General features: G+C 36.7%; 1 protein-coding gene across 3 annotated transcripts in view; it reads left to right on the forward strand.

The window, feature by feature from the left end:
* Window positions 1–15,387, forward strand: part of TPRG1 (tumor protein p63 regulated 1) — a 166,561-nt gene that overhangs the window by 128,968 nt on the left and 22,206 nt on the right. Inside the window, exon 8 of one of the 3 annotated variants that reach the window (XM_039850532.1) lies at window positions 535–6,209. The exons of 1 other annotated variant lie outside the window; for it this stretch is intronic. The gene's annotated coding sequence lies outside the window, so the exon portion shown is untranslated. Of the gene's footprint in view, window positions 1–534; window positions 6,210–15,387 lie in introns of those variants that run through there. One more of the 3 variants, XM_039850534.1, reaches the window with a different exon arrangement.

Below are 15,387 nucleotides of genomic sequence, written 5' to 3' on the forward strand. Positions count from 1 at the left end.
GAACTAAATTCAGTTTTCTCAGGGAATGGTTTCTTGGTTAATGTGGGCCCACCGACCATCATTTTCTCATTTGACACTTGGGGTTCTCACTTGGGCTCCTTATCTTTAAGCTCAGCTAACATCCACAAATCAGGAAACCTATATGTGAACCTGGGCTTTTTCTTTAGACTATTTATTATCTGAACTATACCAATAAAGTTTCCAAAAGGGGCATCATAGATTCGATTGAGAATAGGATTAGATACAAGAGGTGTTAAGTACAAAGCATATCATAAAAATGTCATAGTCAGTCATCTTTTTTATCTAATCTTTTTTTAAATTATTAAATTTATTGGGGTGACATCAGTTATATAAGATTATATAGATTTTAAGTGTGCACATCATCTGTATATTGCATTGTATGTTCACCACTCAAAGTCGTCTCCTCCCTTCACCATGTATTTGAGTTTATTCTTTTTATCTCATACTGAAATTTCCACTAGAAAATCCCCAGTAAGTCTCTTTTCAGAACTTCTTGAACATTTCTATCAACAGCTTGCTGACAGTCTTCTGATACATCTTGGGCATCTCTGATGGTTACGAAATTCTCCTTCTGTGGACTTAGAGACCCTGTAATGTCTATCTGCCATCTTTTTTATTTCAAAATATTCTGATGCTGGAGTAGGTTCAGCTTGGGTTTTCATATCAAGAAGAGGGGAACATTTGAATACACGAGCAAGGTGGATGAATTCTCTACCATTTATAAGAAGAGGAGTGGTCAAGAACCACCATGCCTGACCTCCTAGCGGGCAATAAGGCCTCTTTCGATGCTTGCCTTTTGGCCAGCCTCTGAAGCAGAAAATAAAGGAGACCTTACACATTTGGATCTTTTGCCATGAGGATCATTCTCTGCTGAAGCATTACTAAGGAAGCCAATTCACAGAGAGAGCTATGAGACTAAGGAAGCATATAAACCATCGAATCCAGTGTTTTTATTTCACAGAGCAAAGACCTACAAAGTGGAAAGGAATTGCTCAAAAAGCAGATAGTGAATTTTTGGCAATACTGGAATTAGATCCGAAAGCTTCCAGTTTCCTATTCCTGGTCCACTGCTATTTCCATATATCTTTCTTTCAAGAAGAAGCATGTCATCTAAATCAGTATTCTCATAGTTGTTATGTTAATTCTGAGGTGAGAAAAAAATAGGTCACGTCGTTTAAAGGGAATTTCCAGAAATGTCCTGTATTTTCATAAAGGTTAAGGTCACTCATAGAGCTTTCTGATTTTCTATCTGATCAAAAAGCCCAAACAAAGCTGCGGAAGCCAGGACAGCCAGCAGATATTTTGTAAGGTGGATTTACCTCTGCTTGGCATTTTGTGGGGCAGGAGAGGGGCAGACAAAAGTATTAAATTTAGGCTTAAAAGTTCCTCAGAAATTCTTTACACACAAGAAACCAAGTTGGAGAAAAGAAGATGACTCGTGCCAAGGGAAAGAAAGAGAGAGGCTAATACCTGTGGTTTTCAAAGGTTAACAACAACAAAAAAGCCCAAGTATTTGCACAGGGATGAATGCTCATTGGCTCTTGGCCAACAATTATACAAGGGTTTGTGCCCACATCCTGTAGCTGTGGTTTAGGGACGCTGCTCATGAGTGACTTCTTATGCTTAGTGGCAGGAAGCTTTAGTCACTGATGTGTAAACTCACCTTTGGTCTGCACCTCCTACAACGTGCTCTGAAGGGAGGTAGGGGGTCAGGTCTCCTGATTTCTCCAGAGATACCAGATCCTCAGAGGCTAAGGAATAACTCCTTTTGTGGTCTTGAGGGTGATGGAGACTTGATCAATACTTATTCTACTCAGTTGGAGCAACCCCTTAGGATAATTCTGTAGCCACAAGGAGGAATTATGATATCCTCTCCTAAACCCCCACTTTAGCCTCAAAACCAAAACCAAAAAAATGTGAGCTATATTTCATTTCAGGGATGCAATCACTGTGAAATTTAAGAGACAAAGTCATGAGCTTGCTCCTGAGCCTAGATTTTGTATCTGATGAACTATTTTATACTCAATCATAAGAAGTTCTTAGTAAACATCTCACAAGTCTCCTTTTTAGCGAACGAAAGTGGAATTTGCAAGAAATTCCACTCAAATAATATATGGTGAATTTCTGGCGATACTAGAATTAAATTCTAAAGCTTCTAATTTCCTATTTCTGGCCCACTGCTCTTTCTGTATATCTCTATTTCCAGGGAAAAGTACTTCATCTAAATCAATGTATCATAGTTGCTGGGTATATATATATATATATATATATATATATATATATATATATATATATATAAAATCATGATGCTGCATTATGGATAGAGAATATGTTGGGATCAAGTTCTCTAAACCACCACATTCTTGCTCACATATTGTCCACAATGTCTACCACATTCATCTCAGAAATTCCTTTTCCTTCCTTTCACGTTCTCTGCTCACTCTATGGAATCATTGATTCTGAGATTGCGAGGAACCTTAAAGGTCATCTAGTTTAGCCTCCTACTTATTACAGGAATGTGCTCAACCAAAACACACAGCAGATATAGACAGTTTCTGCAATAACATTCCCAAGGCAGAGAATCCCTTGCTTTCCACAGCAGCCAATTCTACTGCTAGGCAGCTGCATCAAGTAGAAGGTTTTTCTGAATATTGCATCCAAATCTTCCTCCCTGGAAATTTATCTATTTTGTCCTTCTTCTTCCTTTGAAATTATCCAGAATAAATCAATTTCCTCTAATCAATAAATATTATCTACTCCAACATTATATTTCTTCCACCTTGAAATAATCCCCTTGGGATCAGTTCCCATACATGTTCTCCAGTTTTTCATTGGTATAAATTGGCAAAACCTCACAATTATTTTGGAGTATATTATACCTTCCATTAATCACACTTTTTTAGTTACTCGTAAAAAGCTGAATTTGGTTATAAGTCTAGAAACAATGCAGAATGAGAATGAATTATTGCTCATTTAATCAGGTGTTGATTACAGCTACAGCTATTGATCCAGATGTGTGTCTGTTTTGTTTGAGAAAAATGATACATTTTCATTCCCTGGCACCTGGTATGCAAGTTATTGATCTGATGAATTTTTAGTTTTTTCTTTTTACCTGTAATTAAAGATCATCAGAGGCAGTTTGATTTCAGCTGTCTGGACCACAAATACACTCAAGGTTATATCAACCTTCAAAACCTATGTTCTATTCCAGTCAACATGGAACTTGATCATCTCTCTGTTCCACTGGTCTATTTCACTGATGACATCATGTTAATTTAACCAGGTGAACAGTAGCAAGTATTCTAACACTTGTGTGACACATGCATAGAAATATATCTACCCCAAATTCTAGGGCTTTTGTCACCAAAAGTCATACCGATGACTTTTCTATAATATCAGTAGTCTGGGACATGTCAAGATATACCTCCTAAGGCAGTTAGAAAATTCTGTTCTATTACAAAGAAAGCCACAGTGCCTATGGGGTTCTTTAGGTTTCAAAGGCAACATATACTTCACTTGGGTCTGCTATTTGAACTCGTTGATCAAGTAATTCAAAGGTTGCTAATTTTGAAAGAAGAACAGAACAGGAGAAGGATCTGGAGCAGGTTCAGGCTGCTGTACAGGTTGCTTTATCATGGGCTATATATCCAGCAGATCCAATGGTGCTTGAAGTATCTGTGGCAGATGGAGATCCTGAATGGAAACTTTGGCCAGCCCCTTTAGGTGAGTCCCTGGATATACCTTAAGATTTTAGCAAAGGTATACTCATAGATAACATTTTTTTTCTTTTGATTTGCTACTGGGCCCTAGTAGACCCTAAGCACTTGACCATAGGCCAACAAGTGGTAATGCAGCCTAAGCTGCCCATACCTATGGTTTTGTGGAAAGTTCCCTACAGTCAATGGACTGAGGAAAAGCTGTTGAACTTGATTTAAAAATGGTTCTGTATGATACAACACATCACCTGAAACTGGACAGCTGTGGCACCTACTCCATGGTTCTAGTGAAAGACTGGTAAAAGAAATTCCTCCTTAATGTCCCACTTCAAAACTACTTTCCATTTCATAAATGAAGAAACTGAACAAGATTGAAACAGATGTTGAGCTGGTCATTCTACTGAATCCACAACTTGATTTATATTAAAGATAGCTGTTAAACTATTTTCTCTCTTGATTGACTATGGATTTCTTGAAGAAACCCAATTTCTCCTGTAACACAGACCTTTACATATATTAGGCAATTAGTAAATGTATTTTATGATCCTAATGCCATAGGTCTTTTGGTTTCAACTCATTTCAGTGGCACACATTTAAGCTTCTGTGAAACCACTGCTTCTTTGTAGTCTGGTTTTACAAAGCAGTAGACCAACATAGGCCTCCTCGCTGACTTGAGAAAGAAATAGTCTTTTCGTTTTATCAAAAGCTTTTTATCCCCCAGACTTTGTTGTGGTTACATCAAAACACATAGCAACACTCAGAATGTATCATAGCTACAGAAAGTGAGGAATGGCATTTTACTTGGGTAAAAAAAAATCATAAAGAAAACTAGCTGAGTGATGTCCAGAGTGCCAGTCAGGAACTCGTCAGCTTTAGAGCAGAGTTCAGTTAGCAGAAGTGTGGGCCGCACCTAGAATAAGCAGAACATGATGACCTGGTAGATACTCTGGCCAGAAAAAGTGTGAAAGGAAGAAGCGATGAGCTGACCACTGTCAGCTTCGAGGGAGTGAGCGGCAAGTAGCAGAGACTCGCCATAGGATTTTCGTGACTTTTTAGATGATGATTCCAACAATAGAGATAAAGAATATAGGAAGTAAAAATGACTTTCACAAGACATACAATGTGTTCAGATTTGGATAAATTGAGTATAAAGGGCTATGGGACATCAAGTGAAATATTCCTGTTACATGTGAAGACAATTGCTCAGGACACGGCATGTTTGGGTAGAGATAAAGGTCAAGGAGTGGTAGGTAAAACCTCAAATGTGAATGAGATTGCTTAGAATGAGGATATAGAACTTTCTGCAATAATGGAAAATTCCATAATTCTAGGATGTCCAATACAGTAGCCATTAGCTATGAAATATAGCAGATAAGATGTAGAAACTGAAATTTTTATTTTATTTTAATTAATTTAATTTCTCATAGCCACATGTGTCTAGTGGCTATCTTATTGGACAATATAGGTATAGAATAAAGAAAAGAGATAGCTGAAAGTAAAATCCTTACTAATAGTAATGTTGAATATCTGAGGTGATCCTGATGCTACCAAAGATAAACAAAAATATGTCTTTTTTAGTTGTTTGTTTCTTTTCTTTAATATCGGTACAGAAGAGTTTATGTTGGACACCAGTAGCTTCCCAACTCATTTCTTCCTGCTTTCAACTTAGTGGTAACTTATTTTACGAGGCTTTATTTCTGGTTCTGCTGGTAGTTACCTTCATTACCTCTGAAAAATGTGTTTTTATTTGTATGTATTGATTCGTCAACATCAAATATCATCTATTGACTTCTATCCATGAAATAACCAGACTTAGTTCACATACACTATACTTCACACTTCCCTTTCCTCCTTAAATTTTATTTCCACTTTTCTGTTGACTATATTTGTTACTTAAATGATATGTTTTTACTTATATTTATCATCTTTAATTTGTATCACATCTCCCCTCTGTGAAAATAAAAGCTAGAGAGATAATCCTAGCTTTTTTTTTTTCAGTAACGCTTATTTTTTTTTGTCCTTTGTCAAGTATGTATTTACATCTACATTATCCAGGCTTTAAACAATTACATACTGTTCTGGAATCATATTAAGTGTGTCCCACTTACTTGCACTTAGTAATTCTGAGGAAAGTAGTGATGCAGCTTGTGGAAGAAAGAATGTGAGACATTATCTTCTGGTTTGCTTTGGTTCTTATTCTTAATTTTCTAGTGCAAAAATAATTCATTGTCTATACATCTTCAAATTTATCATATATTTTATTTTTCTGATTCCTTTTTAGACCCGTAAGTTATTAATATCCTTGTTTTGTAGGTAAAGAAATAAAAATAAATAAAACAACTTGACCAAGGTCATGTAACTGGGAAGTAGGTAAGTTGAGTCAGTCAGGTTTTCTGATGACATATCACCTCAGAAATTTGTTCTCAATAAGGTTTCCTAACTATCCAAGTCTGCAAAAAAAAAAAAAAAAAATTGTGTTGAGTTTCTCTCTTCAGGTCTACAATCCATGGTTCATGTTGGAGCAGAAAAATTTAAAGCTTGTGTCCTATGACCACATTTTCTTTCAAGGAACTGTAGAAATGCCTCCAGGCATCTGGGTGTTTCATGAACCCAAGTTGGCAAATGTTTACTGACGGGTAAAGAATCATCTGACATTAAACTAACATTTACCAAGAGCTCATATGCTAGTGTCTAGGTTAAGATATTTCATAAACATTGTCTTATTTAATCCTCACAGTAACTCTCTAAGCAGAGAATATATTAGAGATGGTAATGAGTAGTTTGAGTTTTAATAATTCATCAATATGATTGAGTCTTTTCCTTCTGTAAAATGGGCTAGAATAACCAGTCTCCCAGACATATGTTCACAAATGTGCATATTTGGAAGATAAATTTGGTAAAATCAAATGAGATTAAGTGGCTTGGTTGCTTTGGAGATAAGCAGTATACAAACATAACACTGATGAGTAATAATGCAGTGTTATAAGACTTTGCTCCTGTCACTAGAAATGAAATTGACCCAAACGGAACTGTTCCTGTACATCAAACAAAAGACTCCAAATTTCTTCTAAATTGCTAAATTCCAATGAAGATAGTGCTAGAGTGACTGTACAGAAAGAATGGATTCCTGATTCAGAAACCCCACCCAGGACATATCCTATCATTCTCAGTAATCCTATGATTGATGAAAACTTATGAAGAGGTAATCTCAGGCAGGGGACAGATCCAAATTTTATGCAACTTATATATGACTTGGGGGCTTTCTTTAGGAAAATAAATATAATATTATAAAAACAAAATTAGGCACAGTAATGAATATTTTTTGAATGTCAAAATACATCTTCATTAATTACACACACACACACAAAAATACAGGTATTAGACACCTGATAGTTACTACAAAAAAATGAAAATCCAGAAAATAACACAATATCTTTATTAACATACCTGTATTATACTTTATTCATACCCATTATTGACAGTATACTGGTTGATCACTACTTCCTACGATGATACATTTTTAAATTATTTTCTATAAAGAGAATAGATAACTCAATTTTTCTTTAGTTGATTGAAATGTATTTTTATAATTGTTGGTAGTTTAGAAAAGTTTCATTTACAATTCACAGCTTCACAATTCATTATAGATAATGGAAATGTCTATCAAGTTTCTTACACACATGAGATGAGATTTGGAAGAATCTTTACAGACTACCTCCTGCCTCTGTATATTTTAAACCCTGTTCTTCTCCACTACCCTCATGTTTCCTGTGCCAGATGCCTCAGGGCCCATTTGTATCTGCATAAAAAATAAACTTTGCCCCGCTCCCTCCTTTGAATCTTGGTGCTAGTTGGTTGTAAAAAGGTTCATGGAACCCAGTCCTACATCAAGATAAAACAATAACTTAACTCTTCCTGAAAGGGACTGGGAATCACATAATTATATCCGACTAAACCCCAAATAATGTTAACCTACCCTAACTTCTCCTTAGCCAGAAAAGCCCATGGTCATTCTAACTCCCAACCTGAAGGGAAGAATGATGAAGAAGGAGACAAAATGTAGTTAAACTATTTTACTTTTGGAAATTTAAAAAAGAAAGAGAGAAGTGACCATAAGAATACATTGCTAAGGTCTCTCTCATACCTTTGGAAGGAACCCATTAAAGGAGATATTTTGAAGTTTAATCTTCATTTGCTTCACAGTAAAATCTACTTTGACCCCAAGATTGTGGAAAGAGTAAGAGATTTAATGTACAAGACCTTGATTCTAGTCCTGTCTCTCCAATTGATTCACTATGTAGGCCTTGGACAAGTTATTCACTCCTGACCTTGGACAAGTTATTCACTCCTGACCCCTTAATTATTCCTTTAAAAAATGAAAATTTTGGCTAGATAACACCCAAAGTTCTCTTTCTCCCTCTGAGATTAAGTTTTACCAACTAGAACTGGCTGCAATAACAAAATCCACACAGACAGAGACCTTCCTGCCTTCACAGACTCAGGACACCATAGCATCTAGGCCTAAATTCAGGAGATAGAAGCAACCCTAGCCATTTTCACTTGTTTTAGAAGTGGCTGCCTTGTTTTTAAAGAATGCAGTCAGACAGCTTTTTTTTTTTTTTTTTCAAGGAAAAAAAAGATATAGTTTTTCCAGGGACTCTAGTCTCCTTTGCATCCCAGTCATTTCCTTGTGTCACTAAATGATTGATTAGGGGCTTGTTTCCATAGTGACAACTTCTGCCCTTCCCAGCAGCTGGAGAGCTTAACCCAACCCTGATACAACTTCCTCAGTTGGGCTGGGCATCCACTTAACCAAAGCATTCAGGGCAGGACTTGACAGCTCTGCACTTTGGCCCCTGGAAGAGATTCCAGAAAGGAGAAGGGTGGGAGTACAGTGAAACCACTCATCTGTGTTCTCCTTTTTTTCCATGGGTTAACATCTCAAGAGGTATGTCCTAGCTAAAAAGAATATTAATGGCAAATGAGTTTTGAGGGGCTCTCAAATGCTGAATGAAACTTCTTGCTGGGTGAGGCTGTCCAGTAAGACTTTCATATCTTTTGCATCTCACCTTCACAAAGTAATCTTCTATCTTCCCTGGTCCATTGGGCTTAGTTTGCCACATCTCAATCTCAATAAAGTTCACTTTTTTTCCCCCCCACAAATCAACTTTCTGACAGTTTCTAGGTCGGTCCTCCTCTAGCTTCCTTTCCCCTAAGTCTGCCAATATGAGACCAAGAGTCATTTGCTTGAATGGAGAGCCATGCTTAAAAGTTAACAGACAGTCACAGCTGTGTTAGAGGATCCCAGTACAAGTACATTCTAAAATAGAACTCAGCCACAGAGGGATGAAAACATGCCTTGCTCCACACTGCCAAAGAATGCTGCCCTGAAGCTTGGATTTTTCACGCCTCAAACTCATTAAACCCCCAGCCTGCATTTCACACATCATGTCCCTCCAAAATATCTGGCTTCCTTCCTTCAAATATAATACCCTCTCCTTCCTCAGATGGCTTGATTGGTCCTTCACCGATTTGTTATTAATATTACTATTCATCCAAAATTTTCTGAATGCCAAAACTATAACAGTAGGGAACAGAATGTCCCTGTGGAGGGAAAATTGCTCTAATTATTAGAATTATTGGATTGTAGGAATGTAGAGCTGGAGGGGATCCTAGAAATCATGTAACTCTACTACTATTATGCTACAGTTTGGGCAAAAAGATGACCAAAGGTCACACAGTAAGTTTGAGTCACAACCAAGAAAGTGAAAACTGATTCCCTGCCCTGTATTTATTTCTATTAAGCCATTTTAAAATCATTATTCTTTACACCAAATAATTTTGTGAAGATAGTTGATAAGTTTTATAGAAGTAGATACCTAACAAACGTCTAGCCAATTACCTTAAATTTAGGCCTGAACTTTAGAGTAGAATCTGGCCTAGAAGTGCTAAAGAAATTATTCCCTTAAATACATAAAAAATTCTGGATATTTGTTTTCATTATCCAAATCTCCATGTATAAACATAGTTTTTAATGAAATACATTGATGCATACACATATTCATTCAACAAATCACTGACTTTGAACTACTGACTCTGAGCAGGTGTCCGCTTCAGTACTGTGGGGTACTAAGGAAGAAAATAGGATAATGCCTAGGTGGGTTCCTGTAGCTAAAGATCCAGGCACCGCCCACCTCCTCCCCCTGCACACTGTGACTCTAGAATAAGGCAGAATAAAATACCTATTTTTATATTTGTTTGTTTATTTGTTTGCTTTTTAGGATACCTATTTTTAAAAGGTAAACATTTTTTAGGGGAAGAAAATGAGAGAATGATTAATTTAAACCAGGATATATCCACAGGAGGCTTTTAGAGAAATAATATTTGAACTGATCTTAAAGAATGGGTAAGAATTTTACATGCACACATCTGTAGAGGATCTATAATCTAAGTGAAAGAAACTGGAAATAGCATGGAGGTAGGAAGGTCACTGAGGTAACGGCCCCAATTCGTGGCCATCTTATACTATATCCCATGATGCGTGGGAAGGAGGAGGAAGCACAAAGTTCTATTTAGAAAGAGGGAATTGTCAAAGAGTTATACTGAAGTTTCTAGGTGTGAGTTCTCATATGTGAAAAACAAAACCAAAATCCACCAAACAGATAGAATTTTCATATTTTGAGTCTTCCTCATTTTAATTATTTTTCTATAAAGAAGTCTCAAGATCTTCTATCTTGCTTAGATTCAAATCCTGGCTTTGGACTTGTTAACTATGAGGTCTTAGGCAACTAACCCGATCTTCTCTGAGCTTCTGTTTTCTTATCTATATACCTCAACCGGGGTGCATGTGAGAATTAAAATGACACGAAGCCTGACAATTTCTCATTATAGTACTTGGCACATATTAATATTTAAGCTTTACTCTGTCACCTCAGCCTCCCAAGGACACAAAGGCAAGTATGACAACTCAACTAACTGAATCATCTCTTCAAGCTTGGGTTTAATTGTTGACAAACAAGAGTCAGTACAGTTATGTGTAAGGAGTCCCAGTTTATCTAAGGGGTTACCCAGATCATGAGACCTTCATTACTAAAACTGAGACAGACCCTACTTTTATTAAGAGTGAGGTTCTAGAGCCAGATCATCTAGATTCAAATCTTAGTTTGCCATTACCTCTAATTATGGCCCGTTAAGGGCACAGATCTCTTCTGTCTGCAGAATGTGCTATATAACATTCTCCCTGAGCAAGTTGTGCAACACTCTGTGCTTCAGTTTCCTCGTCTGTAAAATAAAGGCTAAAATAATAATGTTAATCTCATATAGTTTTCATGAAGGTTAAATAAGTAAATATATAATGTTAGCTATTATTAGTAGTAGAAGATACCAAACTCTCTTTGTTTTTTCCCACCTAACTCTAACTTCCTTAGACAGTAATTTTAAAATAGCTTATTGAAAGGAATCAAATTAATTTCTACTTATATACTTACATACTCTCTATCTTCAGAAGAGATTCGATGTGGAATGACTCTTCTCTAGGTGCCTCTGACACCTTGGGTTTGCCTTGTCCTCACACTTATTGCACTGTATTGCTTGGTCTTTTGCATAACTGGGAGCCATGGAAAACTAAGAGAATTGGGGTAAAAGATTTAGCTTAGGACCTAAGTCCTTTCCACCTCCCCTGTAGGGGGCAGTGTGGTGAGTGGCCATGATCATCCTCTCTTCTGATCTGTTTCCTAATCCTTTAAATGAGAGGGTTGTGTGGCATGATCCCCAAGATCCTTTGAGTCTGAGTGCAAACATTGCACAGACACATTTTCTTTTCTGTTCCTTTCTCTCTCTCAGAAAATGAGACGGGAGACTCAGACAGCAGTCTCCTCGCATCTCCCAAAATGTCTCCCAATCTTAAGGAGCAGAATTCTGAAGCCTCACACAAAGGCTAGTGTAGCTCTCCCCCCTCTAATTATGGCCCATTAAGGCCACAGATCCCTTCTGTCTGCAGAATGTGCTATTTAACATTCTCCCTGACGGTGCCTCCGCCAAGGACGCAAGCCATTGCGCTCACTTCGGTTGATGTTTATGTTGAGAAAGTAGATAATCCTCACTGCAGTGACAAGTTGATTGAAGCAAGTAAAAACCGAATAGGGTTTAGAATTCTAATTGCTGACAGATTCATAATGGTGTGTGAGTCTGGTGTCTGCATGGCTGCCCTGCTGTTTAGAACAAAGTGTGAAGTTAAAAAGTATATTGTTTCTGGTATGAAATTTCTCAACCCCAGAATTGTTTCTTTTCTGAATGGAAGTAGAGGGGAGAAATGTGGCTTTCTACAAATGATAAAGAAAAACATCCACAGCACTTAAAATAGGAGAAAAAAGACAATCAGGTGGGGTTTTCTAGTGAAAACAGAATGTGGAGGTGGGTGTAGGAGAGAGGACATCTGGGTTCTTATTGAATGGTGACACTATCCATTGAGGCAAGTCACTTAACCCCTCTGCCTGTCTGTTAAATGGGTGTGTTAGATTGAACTTGTTTACAATTTTGTTGGCTTACAGTAATTTTCTACTGAATATTTCTAGGCAGAATAATATACAACCAGATAAAATCAGAATCCTTTTATTTGAAGGGTCCCTAACTCCTTGGCACTAACAGAAGATATGCATTATCCATTGATATCTATAGGCACATGTGAAATTATACAAATTACATTGCAAAGATTCACAAGCAAATTTCTAATGCAGGCTGTCCCTGGATTTATAAGGAAGAAAATGAGACTAGGTGTTGCCAACACTTTAGGTTATTTCAATCGTATTTGCATAGTTTTGTTTCTTATATAAAAAAATGTTTGAAGTCAATATGGCAAAATATGATCAGTTGTCAATGATAGGTGGTGGGAAACACAGGTATTAATAACAGTTAAGTACTTTTTGTAGTTCCCCTATTTCTCTAAATTAAAAATAAAGTTGACTAAATATTTGTTGTCCTTTCAAATTCTAATATTTTGTGATTTTGTAAGATATCCTCTTTGAACCTCAGCTTTCTCATTCATAAAATAAGAAAGTAGATCTAGGGGATCTCTAAGATCCTTTGCATACCTAAATTCTATTTCTGGTAAGAAAAGAATAACAGAATGGTTAATTGACAGAACAGACAGAATCTATTATTTTAAGCCAGTATTCTGGAATATGTTGGAACTCTCTTGAAAAGAAATGTGATAATATTGTCTTCCTCCTAATTTCTAGTACTTCTTTACAAATATAGAGTTCCCAAATCAGCAATTTGAGAATCACCTCTAGTCTTTCTCTACCTTTTAGAAATTCCCACTATGATTAAGAGGAAAGTGATGATTATTTGAGAGGAAAAATGGGCTTTTAGAATGAAGTGTGGTTTGGGAATTAGAAAATCCAGAATTTTAGTTGTCTATGGTACTCTCTACCTGGATGATTTGGGGCAATTCACTTTAACCTCTCAGTGGCCTGGTTTCTTCATTTACAAAGTGAATGAGTTGGACTAAATAATCTTTTAGGTGTCTGCTGCAAGGAAAAAAAAATAAGTAAATGTTTTACTTGATAATAAAACAACTCTAGGGAGAAAGATCAGAGACAAATAGTAACAGATCAAGAATGTCATTGGTAGAGATCGTAGTGATTATAGAGTTTAGACTAGTTGTAGCCAGGCTTTAGATCATCTGGAAGCCAAAGATACTGAAGTTTTATTTCAAGGTGGAGTCATTATTTCAGTCCTTTCTTTCAGGACTTGTATGCCATCTTCTCTTTAGCATATGCCCCATATACTGCTTTGGTCTCATGTTGTCCTGGGCTCCTGTACCCCTGTATCCGAAACATTACTTTTTTTTGATGCTCTGATTGTTTTCCATTAAATTGTTCTTCCTTCCTTCCTTCCTTTTTCTTTCTTTCTTTCTTTCTTTCTTTCTTTCTTTTCTTTCTTTTCTTCTTCCTTTCCTTTCTTTTCCTTTTCCTTTCTTTTCTTTCTTCTTCTTTTCTTCTTTCTTTCTTCTTTCTTTCTTTTCCTTTACTTTGTATTATTGTGTGTGTGTATGTGTGTGTGTGTATAGTCTGTATATATGCACTTAGCAGCCTATGGAACTTTGTCTGGTTTCTTAACTACTTTGTTTTAACTACTTCTTAACTACTGAAGCATCTCTCAGATTGCGCTCTGGATAACTTCCCAAAACTTTGGTGCTGAAAGTCCTTTTGGATGGATAACTTCAGGTTTTTAATAAATAATGCTTTTACACTTGATTGTTATTATTGCTGGAGTTAAAAATGGTCTTATTCCACTTAAAAAATATGGATTTTTTTTCAGAAATAAACTTTAAGTCTTACTATAATTGTTATATTATATTCATATTCTAATGTCACATCAATCTGAATTTTTAAAGTCATCTTGTGAATTTATACTAATCTTTCTCAGTAAGGTGGTGAGAAGCTTCAGGCACATTATGAGCTAATAAATTGACAGTTTCTAGATTAAAGCAAATGCAGAGACAATGATTAAAGAGCTTCTACACTAGTAAAGTGAATAATAAGCACTCAGAGATTGTCCTTGGATAAAGGATCCCTGTGGGCATATTTCAAAGTCCATTTAGTGGCCAAGGGATGGAGAGCTCTTGTAGAAGAAGAAGATACCATAAATCACTTGTTCTTCAGATTTTTTTCCTAAGGAGACAGAGACTGAAGCCCTGACTCATGCTTGCCAAGACTTTAAACCTTTGGTTCCAGGAAGTCTAAGAATTCTGAAGCTGAGACCACTGAGTTATGTTCCCAGTACCCTGGCAAACTGAGGGCACTAAAATGGGAAGGTTCTCTGCCCTTCTCTAGATCTTCTTTTGCCAACCACGACTTCCATTCTATACGATGGATAGTGGTGTAAACTCAGGAATGGGGACCTGTTGGCCATTCCAAAGCCAGCAAACACAGTCGAGCCATTTTTAACATTGAATCTTTTTGTTAGCTTTTAACACCTGCTTCTTCAGAGCTGTTGACTTTCTTTTAATGAAGTCTCACTCTAATCAGCTTAAAGTGTAATCAATGAAGAGAAAACAGAGCCTGGATTATTGTCACTGTAGATGGACCATAAAGAAGACAAAACCAGATGACAGCGACATGTTGAGGGGAAGTTCCAGGGATACTATATTTTCTGATCCACTGACAGTCAACATGTGTTTATGGAAATCACTCTGTCACTGTATTTTCATCTCAAGCCTTGCAAAAGAAGACCGTGATGGTGAGGGAGAGGAGAGATTTAGAATTAGCCTTGAGAGAGACCATATTTTTTCTATAGGGTTGATTTCTTGTAACTGTACTTGGCTTAAGAACAGTAAGAGTCAAATGAGTAGGCTGAACTCCTGTTTTTCTGTTGACATTTATGAGAAATAAAATATCTTGACATTAGATTTGAGGAAGGGGATTACTAACCCATCTTTCTCATTTAAATACTAGGAAATATTCAGTCAGCAAAAGCCTCTGATCACACAGTCACTGAGGATCTGAGTCGGAAACTGTATTTGATTTTTTCACTCCTAGGGCCACGCTCAGCTTGATCTCTGGAGGCAGACCACACTGGATTTACATTTAAATTCTCTCCTTAAGAACTGTACATTCTTGGGCATACTATTTAACCTCTGTGTCTTAGC

This window comes from Pteropus medius, unplaced genomic scaffold (assembly GCF_902729225.1).
Source record: "Pteropus medius unplaced genomic scaffold, Ma_sr-lr_union100, whole genome shotgun sequence".
NCBI lineage: Eukaryota > Metazoa > Chordata > Mammalia > Chiroptera > Pteropodidae > Pteropus > Pteropus medius.